Raw genomic sequence first — 20293 nt, 5'->3', positions numbered from 1 at the left:
AAAAATACACCAGCCGTTTTCATGTCTGTATGACTCTGAAAATGATCAGGTCTGCTATATCACAACTTATTTCAAAGCTTTCTGCTCATTGATGGCAATGAGGTGATGGCAAAGGAAACTTATTCATTAAGAATTTATTTAATGAGGAAAAGACACTGTGAGTAATTCTCATTTACCTCAGCGACCTGGCACTGTAGTCACTGGGATCAGGCACTTGGTCAATGCCAGCTGTCTAACTTAATTTTCTACAGACCATGGTTTCTCACATTTGTGCATCTGTAAACTTTCCAGCAGCTTCTTTGTGCCAATGAAGAGCAGAAGACTTGCTCTGCTTCACTGATATTTCCAGATATTCTTTCTGCTGTATGTACGCTTGCTGCACTTCTTTCCTACAACTTGGGTCAGAATTTAATATACCAGGTCTTGAAAGCTGACTGGGGATAAGTTAGATTCCAAATATCTGTGATGACTTTTAAACTGAGGATTAATGTTATTTAAATGGCTCTTCTTAATGACCTTGGATTCTTATAACATTTTTTATGCTAAATATAGAATTGCCTCAGGATGTGATAGTACTTATTTCAGACTCTATTTGCAGAGATTGGAAAAGAGCTTTGTATTGGTGATTATTGCATATACTATTTGGAAAGAATATTTATTATTATAATACTTGAAAGCTGATTTGATAAGTAACAGTGGGAAAATTGTTGTATTCCTAATGGACTACCATACTTGGAGTTCCTACAATTTCAGCAAAAATTCTGAGGCACAGGCTTATCTCTTTCCATTAGCTGAAACTAGAGCAGAGCAAATGATAAAAAAATAGCCATGAATGCCTGCTCAAAATTGTAAATAAAATTATCTTCTTTTTCAGTCATAATTTTCTGTATTCCCTTTTCTGAGTATTATCATACAAGGGTTTACTAGCAGATTGTTCACTCGGAGAGTTCTTTTAAATGAAGTATATGCATAGGCATTTTTAAACACAATTATTTGAACCAAAACAAAAAGTCATGCTGATTCAGTTCTGAAACAAAATATACTACATGCCTCATGTATTCAATCAAAGGTAACCAATGACATTCAAATTTCAGATATTGATTATTCTCAATGACTTCTTCCTAAACAATCTAAAAATAAGAGATCTGAGAGCTTATTGTGTGAATAGCAATTCAACTAGCAACCAAATATAAGAAAATTATAGTGGGCAAATAATATAGAAGATGGACATAAAAGAAATTATGTGGAAAGGTTATGAAATAGGGAACACAGGATTTAAAATTAAGAACAGATTTAGAAGTTGGATAAAGAATGGATAGAATTAATTTATGAAGCATGGAACTGTATAAATTTGTTTAGAATGTGGAATCAGTTACATTATTCAGGTCTAGTGTGTTTATTACTTTAACCCATGATGCTCTGCTTCAGTGCTCAGAGTGCCAACACATTAAATAAATGTTCACATTCTGTTGTTTCACATAGGGAATTTGTATATTGCAAATATTTCTGATGCCAGAAGAATAATATTTACATGTAAATACAGTACATATAATGCCACGTTGAAGCAAAAACAACTTATGAGGTACAGGTGTATTAGTTTTGTGGTCTGCATAACAATTTTCTCTAGGACAACAACCATTTGGCAACAATCAAGGTTTAATTTTGCTGTAATCACTGTTATGTGATATCTCATTGTAAGATCTGTATAGACTCAGCACATGAGACAGAGCAGCAGATCTCTTTTCTTTACTCTTCTTAGTAGTATGACTTATTAAAAAAAAAAAAAAATAATGTTTAAAGCTCCAGGCATCCTGGGAAGTCACTGTGGCAGGTGTTGTTCATTAATCCCAATAGCAGATTAAAGTAGGTGGATGTAAATGACTGGTGGAGTGAACTGGATGTGAAAAGAACAAAATAAACTACGAACAGCAATAAATTGCAGGACTGTTGGTGTAACCTGTAAAAGTAAGTCACGCGCTAGGGTTCTCTGCTTTATTAAGATTGGCTTGAACTCATATTTTAAGATAAATAGAAGTATTTTAGTATTTGGCTTCTGTGTTTTCTTCAAAATGGATATGTGCTATAGTTTTTAACTCTTCTCCATATCCAGGAATGACAAAGACTAATTTATGGCCTAAAACAAAAGATGACTTTCATATGTAACCATGTGCGTCTGGCAGCTACAGTGTTACACAAAACAGTGGGTATCTTATGATCTGAGATAAAATTATGAAAAGTGGTAAGGCCAGAACAGGAAAAGAAACTTAATTTTTAACTTCAAAAAAGGAGTAAGGTTTGGCAACTGGCTAACATCTCTGCAGTTTACCAAGGCCAGGATAGACATTCACATAGCTAAACTGCAAAGCTAGATGTGAAGATCCTTTGCTAAACTTTGGTCTTTCAGGCCAGTGGAAAAAAGTGTTGCCTAAGTTGTGGTTGATACAGGCAAACTTGTATGGGTTTCTCAGTGGATTTATTTCATGTTGAAAGAGTGAAAGTATCTGAGATGTTGTCTCTCATTCCCTTGCTTTCAAAGCGCTTTCCTCTGAACACTTACAAAATTGGGTGTCTGCTTTCCCAACAGACTTGAAATAGCAACACGTTGTCCAAGCTCTAACCTAATCAATCTATTTAATCTCTGGTTTTCTAGTCCAAAATGTCTGTTATAATCCACTAACTTAGAAGGAACATAGGGATTTACCTCCTTTTCTCCCCTGTGCTTTTTGAGGAGATAACTGTAACTGATGTTACCATTCTCCATTGTAGACCTTTTTCTGGGAGGGAATAGGACAAGGAAGAAAGATCAAGTGGAAGAAGGTCACTGATCCCCTGAGCTCAAATTTACAGGGACTGCTGAGGTGCTTTTAAAATATATATTAGTTTCTGGTTACAGTTACATGACCTCTGTTAGAGGCACAAATCCCAAGACTGGATAATAACTTACCCTACCCACCATAGTAACTATGAACCAATGTACACGTAATGGCATTGCTACAGTGAAGGACAAAATATTTTTATATAGTTGCTGTGAAGCAAAGATTGCAGACTGGTGCAACTGTGCCAATATCACTAGCAGCCTGTGCCATTATGTTGTTTAGGAAGTTAAGGTGATACTATGCAGCTGCTGTGATTTCAGATCTTAAAACTAATTATTGATTGGTAAAAGAATATCATGCCAGGCACAACTCTTAATAGTTTATGGGTTTTCCACTAAGCTGAAGTGTCTTAATACTGATAAATGATCTCATGGGAAACAGGCTTCATGTTCTTCAAAACATGGCTAACGATAAATCAGGCTTGACCTGCACAATTGGTAGCTAAAATCGTGGAAAAAATCCAGCTTCCCCTGAGCTTAGCATTTGTAGCTCAGAATGTTTCACTTTCCAAAATTATTATTTGTGAGCCCCTATTATTATTTTTTTAATTAATGTGAGAAACACTAGAATATTACAGGTAGTGAATTATATCTACTTTCTATACTTTGCAATCATTCACAAATATATTTAGTAGAATATAATACTACAGCCTTAAGTAAGCGATGAGACTCCTAGAGAAGAGGAATAGAGAGATATTGAACATACATCCCACACTAAGATACTAAATTTAATCTGAGACTATCTTTTCCCTAACAGCTATATATATAGACAATCATTTGCAAGATTACCCTTCAACAGCCTTTTCTGTTATTTCAAAACTTTTTCAGGAGTTGTGGCAAAATAACTGAAACTGAAATAGTTACTGGAGAACTGCTATTGCAAGAAAAGGAAGTATGACAAATCAGAGGAGTGACACAGGCATAGCTCAAGGCAAGCCACAGTTATGACTCTTAAACTAGGATTTTAATAAAAAATTGGCTTTATTTCAGAACTCACAAAAAAGCTAAGTTTTCACAGAGGGAATGTTTAACACTTTCTGAAAGTTGACCTTAATTTTCTAATATCTTTCAACTGACTATTTAACTCTTGTAAAACGTTGAAATAGGCAAATTTCTTAATTCATCTTGTGTGCTATTACATTGCAATGCCATAGTTTTTGCAAAGAATTTATCTACATTTTATTAAGCTAATTTTACATCTCTATATTTTTGATGCCTGTGATAATCTTGTTAAATTCTAAGATTGTGTCAATAAACCAGTGTATGGTAACCCTTGACCTGAGAGACTAGCAGCTAAGGCAAAAATGTTTCAAAGTGAACAAGATACGTTAAGGAATAATAAGTTCATAAAGCCATCACACTGTTTGATTTAGAATTAAAAGGCAAGTTACCCGAGACCGATACGGGGCCATAATGAATAGGATGCTATTGATGGAAGACTATTCACTATTCATTGTTGAAGATAGAACATCATCAAAAAAGCCAATGTTTCGTCTGAGAAAAGCAATATCTCAGCTGATCAAGAAACCTTGAGAACCGTCTCAGAAACTCCTGTTGCTTAGTGCAACATAATTTTTTTCTGTGAGGTATATTTTTAGTGAACTACTGTAAGCAGAAAATGATGCATAAGCTATCCCTAACCCCAGAGCTGCCTTTCAGAATGTTCAACTGTCAGCCTCTTAAAGCAGGAGAAACTAAGAAAGTAGTCCTGTAAAATAACTACCAGGCTACAATATGAAGTTATCAGTTACTAATTGTCTCAAGTAACTTAAAAAATAATTTTACAGAAAAGGCAATTTGAAGTAGATCAATGAATGAACTCATAATACTAATCTTCGAGAAATACATTACAAATATGGACAAATGAAATTAATTTACACATAAACTTGCTGTATTTAAATGTTTATATCATGAGAAGCAAATTTCTTCATGTTGGTTGTAACCTGTGTTTATTTGTGCATTTGAGCAAGGCTAGCTATTTTTTCTCTTTTCAGTCATATTTTTTGCCACTGAACTTTTCTATTCTCATCTGAGCTTGCATAACATCACACACACTCAATACCTTCAAAAACCAAAGCCATCTTGCTTCTCTGAAGCAGTATTAAAAGTCTACAGGTAATTCTGCTGGGAGTCTGCCACTGTGGCTTAAGTTATTCTTATAGAGCTTTTTACTTGTGCTGGAAGGAGTTATAATTTCATTCTTCAATCAAAACTGAGGGTCTTCAGTATCTGAAATGTTGTCAGTCACGGAAGGTGTACTGTTCAATTACATTTTAAAAATCTTAAGGTACCATGAAATGTCTGAGTATGATAATAGACTACGTAAGATGCTGTTAATGATTTACAAAGACAAGTATTATGTTTTCCTCCAGTAAAGTTTTCTTTACTATTATTAATGGATGATAATTTATAGTAAGGCATAAGATAACCATACTAACATTTGTAATTGAAAACAGATAATTGTTTTATGTATCATATTTTAAAAGAGTTCTTCCAGTGCCTTCTGGCCTTTGTCTTATCAGTTAAGATCCTCATCTCAAGAGCAGAATAACTAAGAGAGACATTTAGCAAATTTATATAATGATGACCACTTTAGAGGCGATATTAAGATATTGCAAGAGCCCCAAATATTTAAGCTTATATCCTTTAGGCCTAAATTTTGTGTTTGTCTATAATGGAAGAACATGTGTCACAGTGTTGTGGTTTAAACCCAGCCAGCAACTAAGCACCACACAGCTGCTCACTCGCTCCCCCCGCCTCCAGTGGGATGGGGGAGAGAATCAGAAAGAAAAGGTAAAACTTGTGGGCTGAGATAAGAACAGTTTAACAGAACAGAAAGGAAGAAACTAATAATGAAACTAATAACAATAATAAAATGACAATACTAATAAAAGGATCGGAATATACAAAAAAAGTGATGCACAATGCAATTGCTCACCAATTGCCAACTGATGCCCAGTTAGCTCCTGAGCAGTGATGCATCCCTCCCTGCCAACTCCCCCCAGTTTATATACTGGACATGACGTCCCATGGTATGGAATACACCGTTGGCCAGTTTGGGTCAGCTGCCCTGGCTGCGTCCTGTGCCAACTTCTTGTGCCCCTCCAGCTTTCTCACTGGCTGGGCATGAGAAGCTGAAAAATCTTTGATTTTAGTCTAAACACTACTGAGCACCAACTGAAAACATCAGTGTGTTATCAACATTCTTCTCATACTGCATCCAAAACACAGCACTGTACCCGATACTAGACAGAAATTAACTCTGTGTCAGCTGAAACCAGGACAAACAGTTTTGTTCATTCCCATCTTTGCATGCAGGTCTTGCTAAATCAAATCTTTTCGCTCTGTTCCCTGATCCCTGAGTGAAGTAATTGTGTTCATCGTAGCTTTCAAAAAAGGAAAAGAAGTTTTTGTTTGTCTGATCACAACATGAAATTTGATATGTCATAGAAGTCTCCTATAAAGAAATTAGAAGGCGAAAAAAGGTTCAGAATGGGTAGGCCTTGATTTTTTTTAATTTCATGATTTCTAAGTCAACTTCACAATTTTCTGAAATTCGATCTTCTAATAGTTGGGCTATAATATTCATCTTTGATACTTTTACTGACAGTATGAAAAGAATGAATGGAGAACACTAGCAAGGACTTTCCAGACTGCTAAAAGAATACATCATGCTGAATCACTGTCAGAGCACAATTTGACTGTTTTCTTTTTCTTTTTTTTTTTATCTGATTTTCTGATTATTCATGTCAGCCATCCTCCCAGTGATTTCTTTTATCTCACTCTTAGCTGGACATAAACATCACCAGAATATAAACGTAACATTTGAGGACCATAGATAAATCTTGTTCGTTCACTTCGAAAATGTCATTCATTATAATGTGTATCTTTTAATCTTTAAACTTTGGACACAGCCATTTTGTTGTGATCTGCTGGGGCAAAATGCTGTTTGATCAGCAGCTTGCTTTCTCTGACAGTCACATCAAAACTAACTAATTAATCAGACTCCTATTCTTGCCTCCTTTTCTCTGTTTCCACTCTTTCTGTGAGTACTTCTGTTAATAAAAATAGCAACAGTAATTATAACAATGTGAAACTGAAACAAAAAAACAACCTAGCAGGCATTTATTTGCTGCAGTCACTAATTTGCCAAGGGGATCTAAGCAACCAGAGAGTCTTTCAAGGCGACTTTAGAAAAGATCCTTTTTACTAACATTTAGAACTGTTACTCTACTGATGTAAGATACTGTGGTTTGACTGTGAATTGGCTTTCCAGCTAACCTTCTGGGATAAATCAGGGAAGTCAAGTAATTGGCTGTGGTCAGAAGTAATTCATTGTCTCTAATTTTCCCCTTGCTCACATCAGTTTTATGGGAATATAGTTCTGTCTCACTGAAGATTCTCCTCTCTGATATCATTGTTACTGTGGGGAACATCCTGCTACCTTTAGCGAAGTAAGGTACAGAGTCAGACTCACATGACGTTACTGTCTATCATCCAGCTACAAACTTTTCGCAAGTCTTTTTGGCAAGTTCAACTTGTGTCCTGTATTTTTATTTTAAAGTGACTACTCATATAGACTAAGTGTGTAAGAGAGAGAGATACAAAAAAAACCTAGAGAAAGACTCATAGTCTTCACCCTCACAAGGCATTAACTGTAATATTACTGAGCATAATTCCAGAAGACTCTGTAATGAAGCTAAGATGTCCTTCCTATTCATGCACCTCCCCCATTAAAAAAAAAGAGAGAGAGAGAGAGAGAGAGAGCAATTAATCTAGTGTGAAAATCATGGAAGAGGCAAGAAACCTCTGCTCTCCAGAGGAGACAGGTTAAGTAAGCATTAATGCAGAGGTTTTTCTAGGGGACAGAGGTATCGTGTCTAAGTGATAAGTTATCATAAGTGGGCATGTGATGCTTCTCTAGAGAACAGAAGGATGGATGACACTACATGCAACTGTAGCAACTCTTCATCATTCCGATTCACAAGCATGTACATACACCTTGCACACACCCCAGAAAGAGCAATTGAAGATTACAGAGAAGGGGCTGGGAATTATAAAGCATCATGCCCAGGGTGGTATCAGAGAGGTACCTCAAATCATAATGAAGGAGTTAAATATTTCATTCCTAAGGAAAAACAGTGCTAAACTGCCTGACAGAACAGTTCAGGTGAGAGGATACTTCAGAGCTGCTCTCTCCTAGTCCCCTTCTTTCACAGCCCATTTCTGCAGCAAAACAGAGTTGAGTGCACTGTAGATAGTCACAGCTATTTGTAACTTTTTGCCATGTAATTTGTATCTGAAGCAATAACTGTGATTATGGATTTTTGTAAAATAGGCTCTACCTGTATGCATTCTTTCCTCTTGAGGGATGTTATCTTGATTTAGTAGCTTATTTTTCCTGTGACCACATTTTTTTCTGTTCCTTTAATATAATTAACATTATTCTTGGCTTCCCTTTTTAACTCATAACATATCTGTTATATATCCCTCAAAGAATGTTAAAATGTGCCAAATACATAAACAAGAAATATGGACTAAATTATATTTTCATTTTTATCGACTTAATTTCGTCTCCTATAATCCTTCTATCAATAAGTCCCACAATATTTCTTTTTCACCCATTCCAATAACATTTAAACCATGACCTTGACTGACCTCTAAGGGTGAGTGGGTTAGGAAAAGGGAGAAATGCCAAAATATTGTAGTTCATGATGCAAGTCCTGAAGAGTGTATTTCAAGTCTTATCTTTTCAGATCATGTTTTCCCCAAATCGTATGGCATCTAAAAGGTTGATCTCTGTCTTTATTTAGAACTGCTTGATTCAATTCAGAGAGTAATAATATTGAATAATAATTTTTTTTTATTCTTTCATCAAACCTTCATTGATGAAAGGTGTTTGAATTGCCCTACTGCATCTATGGATTCACAGACAATACTCCATGAATAATATCACTATATTCACCCAAACTTGTTTTCATTAGTTTAATAGCTGTTTTCTGCCCCCGTACTACCCCCTGAGGCACACTACTACTGGCTTACCTGCACCTGGACGTCATGCAACTGATCACAATCCTTTGAACCCAGTAGTTTATCCTGTTTTAGATCCACCTCACTGTCCACCTATCTATCCCATACATAGTCGGCTTGTATATGAGGATAGAACAGGGTTGAATACTTTATAAAAGTCAACATAGGGAACATCCACTGCTATCCTCCCATCCACCAGGCTGATCATCTCATTGTTGAAGGTGCTCAGGTTAGTAAAGCATGATTTTCCCTCCATAAATCCATGCTGAGTATTTCCTATATTGACTACTTCCTACAACAAGGAAGAATGAAAAAAACCAAAGAAAAGTGACCTTGGCAGAGTGCTTGGGAAGTAATTTTTCTTCTTTGGTACTGTCTTGTTTTGAAACATGGATTTTTCAAAAATGTCTTAACAGAAATGTGTTGAGCTCTTTTTGCAGTAAACCAAGGGTAATTTCTGTCATATTCTAAAATTATCTGTATATAGATAGTGAGTAATTTTCTGCAGAATGCATGCATATTAGTCCTATTTCTCCCTCTTTTTCATTATGTGGTTTAGAAAAATGACTCATGAATACTTCTACACTGTCCAGACATATAACAAAAAGTATTCCCCTGGCAACATGAGATGGGTCTGCTCCTTGTTATCGTTGTTTCCCAAACAGCATGTGCTGGGTTTCCCTTGGAAGAATCTTTTGTGAATTAGGAGTGATCTGCTGCAGACAAGCCCCTTGGGCTGTTCACATTTCAGTTTCTGTGAAGTTTCTCTAGTTGTCCGGAAGACTCCATGTGCTATCTGCTGTACTTCTGGAAAACCTAGAAGCCTACAGCAAACAACAAAATAAAATAATGATTAAAATGAAGAGCATGCTACCATGCTGTTGGAAGTACAAAGACCCTGATACTTGAAAACGAATGAGGACAAACAGCTGCTGAAGCCCAGCTCCATTAAGGCAGACCATGGTGAAACACTTACTGATCATATTGTGCTGCTTGGATGTGGCTCCGTAGAGGTGTGCTCTGAAGGAAAGTGTAGTGGGAGATTGGCTCTCACAACTCTTGCACACTGAGATCATGAAGTTTAGGAACGGTGGTGTTCAGGACTTCAACTTGTATGGGATTTGCGGTAGGCTAAAGCTCTCAGTGATGTGAAATAACAGTTTTCTCATTCTTACACAAAATAAAAGAGTAATTTAAAACCAAACACACCCCTCCCCCCCCCCCCCCCCCCCAAACCAAACGAAACAGATCTATCAAAAATCAGTGTAGAAATAATCATATTTTGCCGTGGTTCATGGAAGTCTTAAGAAGATTAGTGACTGCTTTAAAAATATTTCAAGAAAGAAAAATTGAACAGGAATATTAGGGATTTCTATTTTGTTGCTTTAGAGAATAATTATCTCTCAGAAAACTGAAAATTCAAAATCAGGATATAGAGGCATTAATTCCATTTTGAGCCATTCTGCTGTCATGCCACACAGATGTATTTGAAAATCTAACTTGAGTGGCAAAGTATCTTCATAATATTAACTGAGCTAGATGAAGAATCAGATTGACTGTTGTGTTACATGAAGCAACTGAGATCCGTATGGAAAGTTACTGTCAAAAAGCCTCTAGGAATATCGCTTTAAAGGTATTTAAGCAGAATTTTGTATTATGCCTAGCGTTCCCATGTTTCTAGGCACACAGTCTCCCAATGAAATATGGGAGCATGCACCATGCAGTACATGCATAGTAAGTCTCACGCGTCTGGAACACATTACCTCTACTGCGCGTGTTCCAGTGAGCTGTGTAGCACATGTGCAGGTAAACTATGCATGCACCATGGTCATGTGTCTGGAAATTGGGGAAAAAAAGACTTAATTCCTTTTTTCCAACCTGAAGAAAATTACAGTCATGTTAAGGAAACCAAGACATATGGCCACCATGGTTTTCTTGTTGTCCTTGAAAATAAGATCGCAACTTCTCTTTCTAAAACAGAGGCTGTAGATATTAATGACTCATAGAATGATATCTGGTTTAGGGGTAATGAGGCTACAGTTCAAAGGTTTTGTGCCACTTTGATAGCATATGTGTTCCAGAATAAAGCCTTAATCATTTGCTGGAAGATGTTTTCTCACTTTCCTCATTTCCTTTTTTCCTGGTTTGAGCTTCTCTCTATTGTTCGTCTTTTGGAAACTTTGAATTACTGTGATGATGCTGAAATGAGTCACTAGAGGGTTAAACACTTCCGGAAGTTAATGTATCTGGCTAGTTTGGGCATTAATGAATAACAAATGAGGTACAGTGTACCATGTTTCAGCAGCTGTCCTGAATGCTCTCTATAACTTCTCCCAAGGTTATTTTCACTTCATACAGGATAAAGGTTCACAGTCATATTTTAGAAGGTATCATTAAGATAATCTAGAACAGTGCGGCGAAGGATGCAGGAATTCTTATCTCTCTCTCTTTGCAGCATGCAGACTTGACTGGACACAGCCCTGAGCAACCTGATCTGATCAGACTTGCTTTGAGCAGGGGCTTTGACTAGATAGTTCCCGAGGTCCCTTCCAGCCTGGATTATTCCGCGATTCTGTGATCTGCAAAATGAACTGAGTTAGGAACTGTAATGAAATTGAAGATGATCCCTGCATTGGGAAAACAGCAAATGCGGGTGATATGAGTGCAATCGTCTGAAGACTTTCCTCCTTTCCAATGAAGAAAAATATTTTTTGAGAGATAAATGTATATAAAATTCGCACTGACAAGTTCAAATGACCAAATACATTTGTAACAAGAGATTTAGATAAAATCAGGAAGTCCTAAACAGAAGAATTATAAAATGCAAGCAAAATTCAATCAAGATCACTATGCAAAAAGAAATTGTGTGTACTGTTTTCCAGAAACCAGGAGAGTGTAGTATATTTAATAGTCTTTTTTTTAATCTGAGCAATCCTACTGACTTCAGTAACGCCATCTATGGATTAAGCAATTACTGAGCATGAGTGAATATTTTATAATCTGGTATTCAAATAGCAATTTTCTACATGGAACAATATTTTTACTAAATGAAAAAAAAAGGAAATTTGAACCAAAAGGACTATGATATTAGGGTAAGAATCACTTTAAAGTTACATTCTCAGGAAATATGTAAAATATTTTCAATGTGTATTTGCATCCGGCTGATGTTTTTCAGAGAGTTGACTTTTGAAAAATGGCTTCCAATTATTAAAGTTTTACGTGTTTATGTCAAAATATGTTTTTGCAGCAACTGAAAATGAAGACGCTAACACTTGTCTTTTTTTTTTTGTGTGTGTATTTTAAAACAAAATATTATTTCATTTACGTGAATAATAGTCTCATTTAAAAATCTATTTAAAGCCAGTTATGAAAATAAACAAACAGTGACACATTTCTTGCAAAATGTTCCAGGTGGTGGCAAAAGTGTTAAAAACAGTCCCAATGCTGATTTTAGCCAAGCCATCGGTGAGGTATCCTATAGTTGTATTTACCCTGCAAGTGCAGAGAAACTGAGAAAGCTTCTCCCAGAGCTATAACAGAGCCCAGAGTGCAGAGGGAGTGGAGGCAGGAGCCCAGTGCCTGCCTGGACAGGAGCCCAGTGCCCAGCTGTGTCATCCCTCTGACTTGTAGGTGCAGGCTCATTTCCATAGGTATGCAGATATGTCACTGTTTAACTAAATCTGATAATATTGCATGGCCCAGCTGTATGACACCATACCTGCCAGAGTTTCTGCTCTTTCTGGTACCACAGCATCACTGTACTGTTTTGCCAGGTAGATTTCACAAATTCGATTACCTCTCTTTTTCTGTTCGTGTGTCGGTATAACTTGTACACTCCTTGCATAATATTTATGATAAAACACCAAGTATATTCATAGTAAAGTTTAAGCAAGTAAATGTTTAGTATTTGTTAATGTAAGTTAGAATATGTTAAATATTTTGTAATTTTCACCTCTAATTTTGATATCTTCTGAAGAAAAAAAAACACAATTGTAATAAGACCATGCCAGACTGTTTCTAAGTACATATAAGTGCACCAGTAATGTAATTCACCCAACATGGCACAGGTAGTTATTTATGCCTAAACCAGTCACCCAAGCATTCCTGTGGAATCAATGGAGATAAATGGGCCCCTGAAGAGGGTGATTCACTTCATCGTAAGATAGGTGCCTACAATAAGTGAGATGAATCAGTCTTGGATGTGCTTATTTCTTTCCCAATATCTCAGCTGATGTGCTTTTTTCCATTCGGATCTACATCCAAAGGTATTGAGACACATACAGAGACCCTTCTCAACAACAAATAAAGTATTATAAAATATGTCTATACAGTATGCTCTGGAAACATTTCCCAGTCTGGATCCTGATTTGTGGCACCACTGTCTCCACGTTTAGATGAGCGCTAACGCTACACCATCATTCTCTGGTTTCTCTGTAAAGGAAAAGGGACACAAAACCCAGATACGGTTCATTAAGACTTTCAGGAGCACTGAAAAGCCTGAATCTTCTGCAGAAAAGCTTTAGTAGATACCAGCTGAGAATACTGGCTGGAAAAGTTTACTGGTTACAATCACCAGACAAAGGATTTTTCCTGGGCGAAGGATAGTTCTACACAACTCTTGCTTTTTATGCTTTTTGCCTTATCATGCAGTCCTGGTTGTATTTGCTTATAAAATATAGGATGAGATTGACTATTGGACTAAGCCAGTATGGCTATTCTTACATTCAGTAAATCTATTACCTCAGAGATACAAAATAATTTAGGGAAGGAAGCCTATCATTCATGTAAATGTGGGGGAAAACATCACCAAAAAGAACTTGATGTATACACATAGTTTTATCAAGTGTTCTAGAAAAGGCAAATAATAAGCATATCTCCACATCTAAAGCATTATATTTTGTCTAAGTGGCATGAGATGAGGATGTTCTGTCTGGAGACAATTACAAAGAGCACTGAAGTAATTACATCCATCTTTTCTATCCACTTTTTTTCCTGCTTTTCATTATATAATTTGTATATATAAATATAATCATCCTAGTGGCTGATGAAGAAAAAATAAATAAATAGGGATGTGCTCTGTGGTTTATACATAACTTGTCAAGCTGGAAGGTTGGAAACATATTTCTTCTTTCTTTCAAAGGAAAGCAGCTGATACAGGATACATTTCTTTATTTTCATGTGGCAGAGTACTTCTCCTTAACTGTGGGTGGTGAGTTGCACTGTGGTGTAGATCTGCCTCATACAGGAAATAAATATGTGAGATAATTGTGCAAAGAAGGAAAAATTACTGGGGGAGGAAATGAAGAGAAAAAAGTTTCCCGAACATCTGTTTTTCACGTTACAAAGGATCAAATTCAATTATGTGTCAGACTCCTAAAATCATGATATGTTCATAAAAATTATGAAACTTTAAAAATATTCTTTTTATGATTTCTTAATCTCTGATTCTTTTAAACTTCAAGGCTGGTGTCTGCTTATATTATTAGATACTTTTTTTCACTCTTAAACTTGGAAACATATTCTCCAAAACTCAATTCTTAGATTTCAAAATAGATGGTTACAAAACCTGGTATTTTTAGAAATGTAGTAAACTTCAAATGTGTTTATGAAACTTATAATGCATAGGTTGAATCCAACAGAACCAGAAACTCATCCATAAGCAGGATATTTGTGTTTATTCTCTACTGTTATTTTAGCAAATATGTACCCTGACAGAAACGCTCATAGAACTGACAAGTAGAAGGGTCAAGAAAAATGTAAAATGTATAGATGTTTCCCTAGCAACAAAATATTAAAAAAAAAATGACACTTGGATGCTTATTTACATTTAACATTAAAAAAACTTTAACAAACTCCAGAAAAAAAGTCAAAAGTAAATACTGAAAAAAACCTGACATATAAACCTCAGTCTTAGATTTCAGTGCATCCAGTCTGGGAACACAGCAGTTCAGCTGTTTTGTTGTTGTTGTTGTTGTTGTTGTTTTCTCTAAGAAATGAAGTCACCAAACCTCAGAGACCAATATCTTAATATTCACTTTAAAGAACATTGCTGACACCTCTTTTCTGTGTGCTAAGCAGAAATATCCTGTTTGTCTCCCAGAACAAAGCACGAGAAGAAAGAACTTTAAAGTACTGCAGGAGGAGGAACACACCTTTTTATGGACAAGTGTATTCCTTAGCGACCACGTGGTTTATATAAATGGATTCTCTATATAAGACAGAGTCAGGCTTCACTATGAATCAGAGCAGAAATTAGGGCTCACAGTTTCTCATTCTTGTTGCAGTAACATAGATATTGCAGACAACTAAAGAAACCAGCTTGGACAGAGTTTTTAAAACCATGTAGAAAATGACAGAAAAAAAATCAAATGGCCCCCATTTCTCTGATGGTGTTGAACCATTGTTCTGATTTAGTTCTCAGTGTTACAGTGTTTTAAGGGTTGTTTCTTACAGCTTATGGTAAAACCCTCTCATTGTTATGATTCTTTAAGAAGCTTACCAGGTAAATGTCAGGTCTGTTGCAAATTTGAATTTTCTTAAGTTCAACTAAAACCATCCAGGCTGAAATTTATCTGCTTTATTTACAGTGTGGAAAGGGTTAATATGCTGCCTTTAAAGACAGTGTCTGTGTCTGTATTTTAAGTAAGAGAAAAATTAATCAGTGAAGCATAAAACATTGAAAAAATGTATTAAGTGTTTTATCCTTTAATTTTGCTGATGGAACAGTTTTCATACGTAATCCCCATGATGGTAACCAGTGCTATTAGAAAATCTAATTAGCTATTAAGGACTGCATTTGGAAATAAATTATTTACTCAAGTAGAAATATTTGTAAACACTTAATATGAATTATCAATTTCTTCCATGAAACCTTAGGATTTTGTGGGGTGATTATTAAAAAAAAAAAAAAAAGATGGATTATGGGAGATGAAGCATAATGCATCAAAAGATACCTTAATGGAGAAATACCCATCTTTGTCTAGAAAATCACTAGTTTCGTTGATTATAAAGAATGAATCTTCTACGGTCAAAGCAGAGACAGATGAACAAAGTGCATTCATGGAAAACATTGTTGCAGTCAATACTGCTGCTGCTGTTACTTATTTGTCTCCTGCTTCATACTTCAAGGCATGCATTTTCTTCATGATCTCCAGCTGCTATTGCAGGGAAAATGTGCCTAAACTTGGAATCTTTTATTTCTCAGACTAACAAAACCCACTTGCATTTAAACATATAGTTAATAAGTATGAAATCTGAAACAAAACAAAACAAAACTATACAAAACAACTTATTATTCAATCAAAATGTGAATTTCTAAATACCAGATAAGTATCCAAATATTCAGAAATGCTAAAATCTAAATAGGAAATGTACTCTAGTCATTTTCTAAAGGTCAATGCTGCATGCCTTGTAGCCACTGAGAGTTATTACACTTTATGTCATAAACATATTTTCAAAGATAAAAACAACAACAATAGTAATGATAACTACCCTCACGATAGATACATTTGAATGTTTTGTGGGCTTTTTTTTTTTTTTTGGGGGGGGGGGGGGGGTGTTGGTTGGTTTGGGGTTTTTTTTCCCCCTCTTCTCTCTTCTCAGGAAAAAGATCTAACTGTGAACCCAAGCAATGGCAGCACATCTGGGTTGATCCACAGCAGTGAAGTTTGAAATTCACTGTTAAATGTAAAGGAAAACAGATAATATCTCTTTCCAAGCTGAATAAAATCAGTAGGAACGTACAATACACTAATTAAATAAAAGGTGAGCAAAAAAGAATATTTTAAAAACATTATATATTTAATAATCTGCAGGTGTAATAAAATATTTACTAATTTTTTTTTATGTCAACATTCTTCCTTTTTCATTGTAACTTTGTCTGACCTTGGTGTGGTGAAAAAGCGGCCATGTTCTTTACAATGTATTTAGTCTGTGCTATGATTTCTCTACTTACTTGGTCATATTTTCCAACCTTCCTAAAAGAAAAAATAGGGGAATATCTAGCATTGTGTAAGGGATATGAAAGTTGTGAAATAAGAAAATATAATCCTAATGAGACTGTGTGTTGGAAGTAGTATAATCTGAATGACATGACCTGAATTTCACTATCCAAACTAGTGCTTAAGCATGTCAATCCTCTGGTGCTAAGGCACATCTCTAAATTAAAAATCTTCCTTTCTTTCTTTTCTGCTCTCGGGAAAGGCCGAACTGTTGTTATATGTCAATAACAAATAACAGCCCTAATGAATCTGGCCAATGACCAGTGGGAATGGAGTCAAATTTCTGTCCCATTCACTCTTCCTACCTGCTTACTCCCTTTTCTCCTCTGCTAATTCCTGTAGAAGTTCTACGTAAAGGTGTGCTGGTGATGGTGAAGACGATGTGTTATTTCTGCAGGCACAACATAGTCCAAATTAAGAGTTATGACTAGGTACAAATCTACTATGCAAATTGATTAGGAATAAAGTATGTATTTATACTTGACAGATCTGCTTGTGCATAGCTGTTTGCTGATATTGATCTCTATTAATTCAAAGAAATGTTCCCCCCCTCCCCATTTGCGCTTCACAAGATCAAGACAGGTATGAAAAGGCAACATCAACTTGTTTGTACATTGTCAAAAGAGCTGTTAATTTCTAATTACATAGTCACATGCTTTCCTGTACTACCAGAACTCACTGAAATTACCAAGATGCCACAAAGCTACAATTTGGTCTGCATAAAATTGTTCTTGTTGTTGAGGATGTACAAGTCTGAAAGAAATTTAGATAGGCAGCCTGTCATTTAGAGATGTAACCCACTGGATTTCACCTGGAGAAACAAAGTGAACAATAGGGACTCTACGATGACAGTTTTAAAGCTAAGTATTTGCATTACTTAACTGCTTCATCCATTGAACTATTCTGTTTCTAATGAGTTGTTTTGCGGTTACACTTCAACATTGTAATAAGTAAATCAGATAAGTTAAAAGGTGTGAATAACTTTAGAAAAATCTCCTTCTCCTTTCATTTTTTTTCCCATAGAAATGGCACTTCTTTCCAGCCACTGTGCTCTGTAAAGCAAGAGTAAAATACTTTAAATTCAAAGAATAGTAACAGTAGCATTTAAACAAGCAACAAGCCCACAGCAATTTCATTGCAATAAAGGGAAAGTGCCAGAAACATTCTGGGTTTCATTTTGGATTTCCCTGTTTACTCCATGTTTTACATAGAAAATGCTCAAAAATAATGTAGATCGTCACAAGTCTGAAATCCTATAGATGAGAGAAAATTTGAGTGACTATTGTCCAACTCCAGAATTAGGTAAGTAGCTGGGAACAGTTTCTGGAGGGTAATTGCTTGACCCCCTACCTACTTTATTGTCCTTGATTTTAAATAGAACAAAATATAATAAAATAGTCTGACTATCCATTAAAATTAGTAATGTTATGCTGTTATAGACCATCTGCTCGACAGATTATTTCTTCCATGCAACTAGTTCAGTGGCGTATGATAATCTGTTATCTGCTACAACTTGCACTTTCATAATTAAAACTCTGCTTTCAAAAATCCACAAAAAATGCAACACAGGCAAATAAGAGATTTAGGTTTCTGACAAAGGTGCATAAATGGTAAGAGAGTCTAGTATGTGAAAAAGCTATGATATGGAATATTGTGTACTTTATGTTATAAATTTAAAAAAAAAAAAAGCCTGAATTTATGATGGAATGTTAGGTAGGTTGTTTATGATTTGTAAAATGAATGTTTTTGTTAATTTAAATCTTATTTAAGATTATTTTCAATTTCTCTGATAGATGTTTGAATCAATCCTACTAACCTACTATATATTTTCAGAAAGCTGGATATTATGAAGCATCTGAGCCTCTGGATGTTTTTATAAACTCATGTGGGAAAACCTATTATATTTTGTTCATCAGTGACACATGGAACAAATTAAAATGAAACATTTTTATATTGTTTTACTTAGTGTAAATTGAAAAGCTAGATCATATCTCAATGAAAATGTTTTTGCTCTCCTAGAACTGTCAGACCTATTCACTGTGTGTGGGTTTCTCCAGCTATAATACCTCTTTAAACTTTTGAACGGCTATGACTGCGAAAGAGATTTCATAAAATATAAGAATCATGAAAGCTGGCGTAACTGGGAATGGTAACGGGCAAATTGGGAGTCACTAACTGTTGTGTCACTTTACAACAATACAATCATAAAATAATAGTATGTTGGGGCATTACATTTCATCTGGAAGTTACAGTAGGCCTGTTGTGCACACAGCGAGAAAGAGAGCAACAGCTAGACAGAAAGAAAGAAAGAAAACATCACCGCTTAGCTCCTCTCTACCATGGGCAAAGCACCTAGGAAATGAATGCATGCTTATAAACCAAAAATCTTTCTGAACCTTTTGTGCAGCATTTAATCAGACGAACTGCTCCTTTGACAAGTCTGCCAATGACCAGGCAAAAAGACTTATCTAACCCACAGGTCTCAGTGTATAGATCTCCCTTGGACAGAGTTTTTGGAATGATATTTTTGCCAAACATGGTCTGTATTTAACCTTTGCAAATGTCTATATATGGTCTGTAAGCATTTTTGCAACTACTGTGTTGCAAAATCAATCTAGCAGTCTAATCCAGAACAGGTGTCCTATGAATGTCTTTGCAAGATTAACATAGAGAGCATAGCCTTATGGTCTATTTTAGTAACTATGATTAGCATTAGGAAGCAAATCCCCCTCCATATTTGTGGTGTGAAAGGATCTCATTTCAGCACGTGTGCCGTTCCCCCACACAAGAAAGAGGACGGGATGTGGGGTCGGGCTGAAGTGGCAAGGCTAAGCTGGAGATGGAAGGATCAATGTGCTTCAGTGCAGGAGTAGGAGGAGGCAGCAGTCAGCAGAAAAATATCTTCAACTTCATAAATTCTCCATTCAGCATAGCTCAGTAAAGCTCCATGTGGAACACAGAGGCCAATATCCCGTAATCAAGAAATGTCATAGGCATTGCATAGACTCTAAATGAGCAGTTTTCATTTCCTGGCCTTGACGGATGCTTTTTTATTCCCTACAAATTAATACTAAAATTGTCTAAACCAGTCTTATAATGAAAAACAGAAATAAAATATCACCAAATAAAGCATATTTTAAAAGTCTTTTTATCTGTGTAAACCTAGACAAGCACTCAAAACTTTTTTCTTGATTTAAAAACCTTCCAGGTTTTAATCAGAGAGAAATCAGTTTTCAAATATCTGAAATGATTAACGAGATTTAAAAAAATAACAGTTATAGTAAGTGTTACTAACGCTATTAAAGTGAATTATTACAGTATTCTGGATTTTCAAGCATGTTTTTGTTATGAATATTTTGATTTGTATAAAAAGCTATTTTCCTCCAAA

Source organism: Accipiter gentilis, chromosome 15 (assembly GCF_929443795.1).
Source record: "Accipiter gentilis chromosome 15, bAccGen1.1, whole genome shotgun sequence".
Lineage (NCBI taxonomy): Eukaryota > Metazoa > Chordata > Aves > Accipitriformes > Accipitridae > Astur > Astur gentilis.
Note: the sequence above shows the minus strand (reverse complement) of the source record.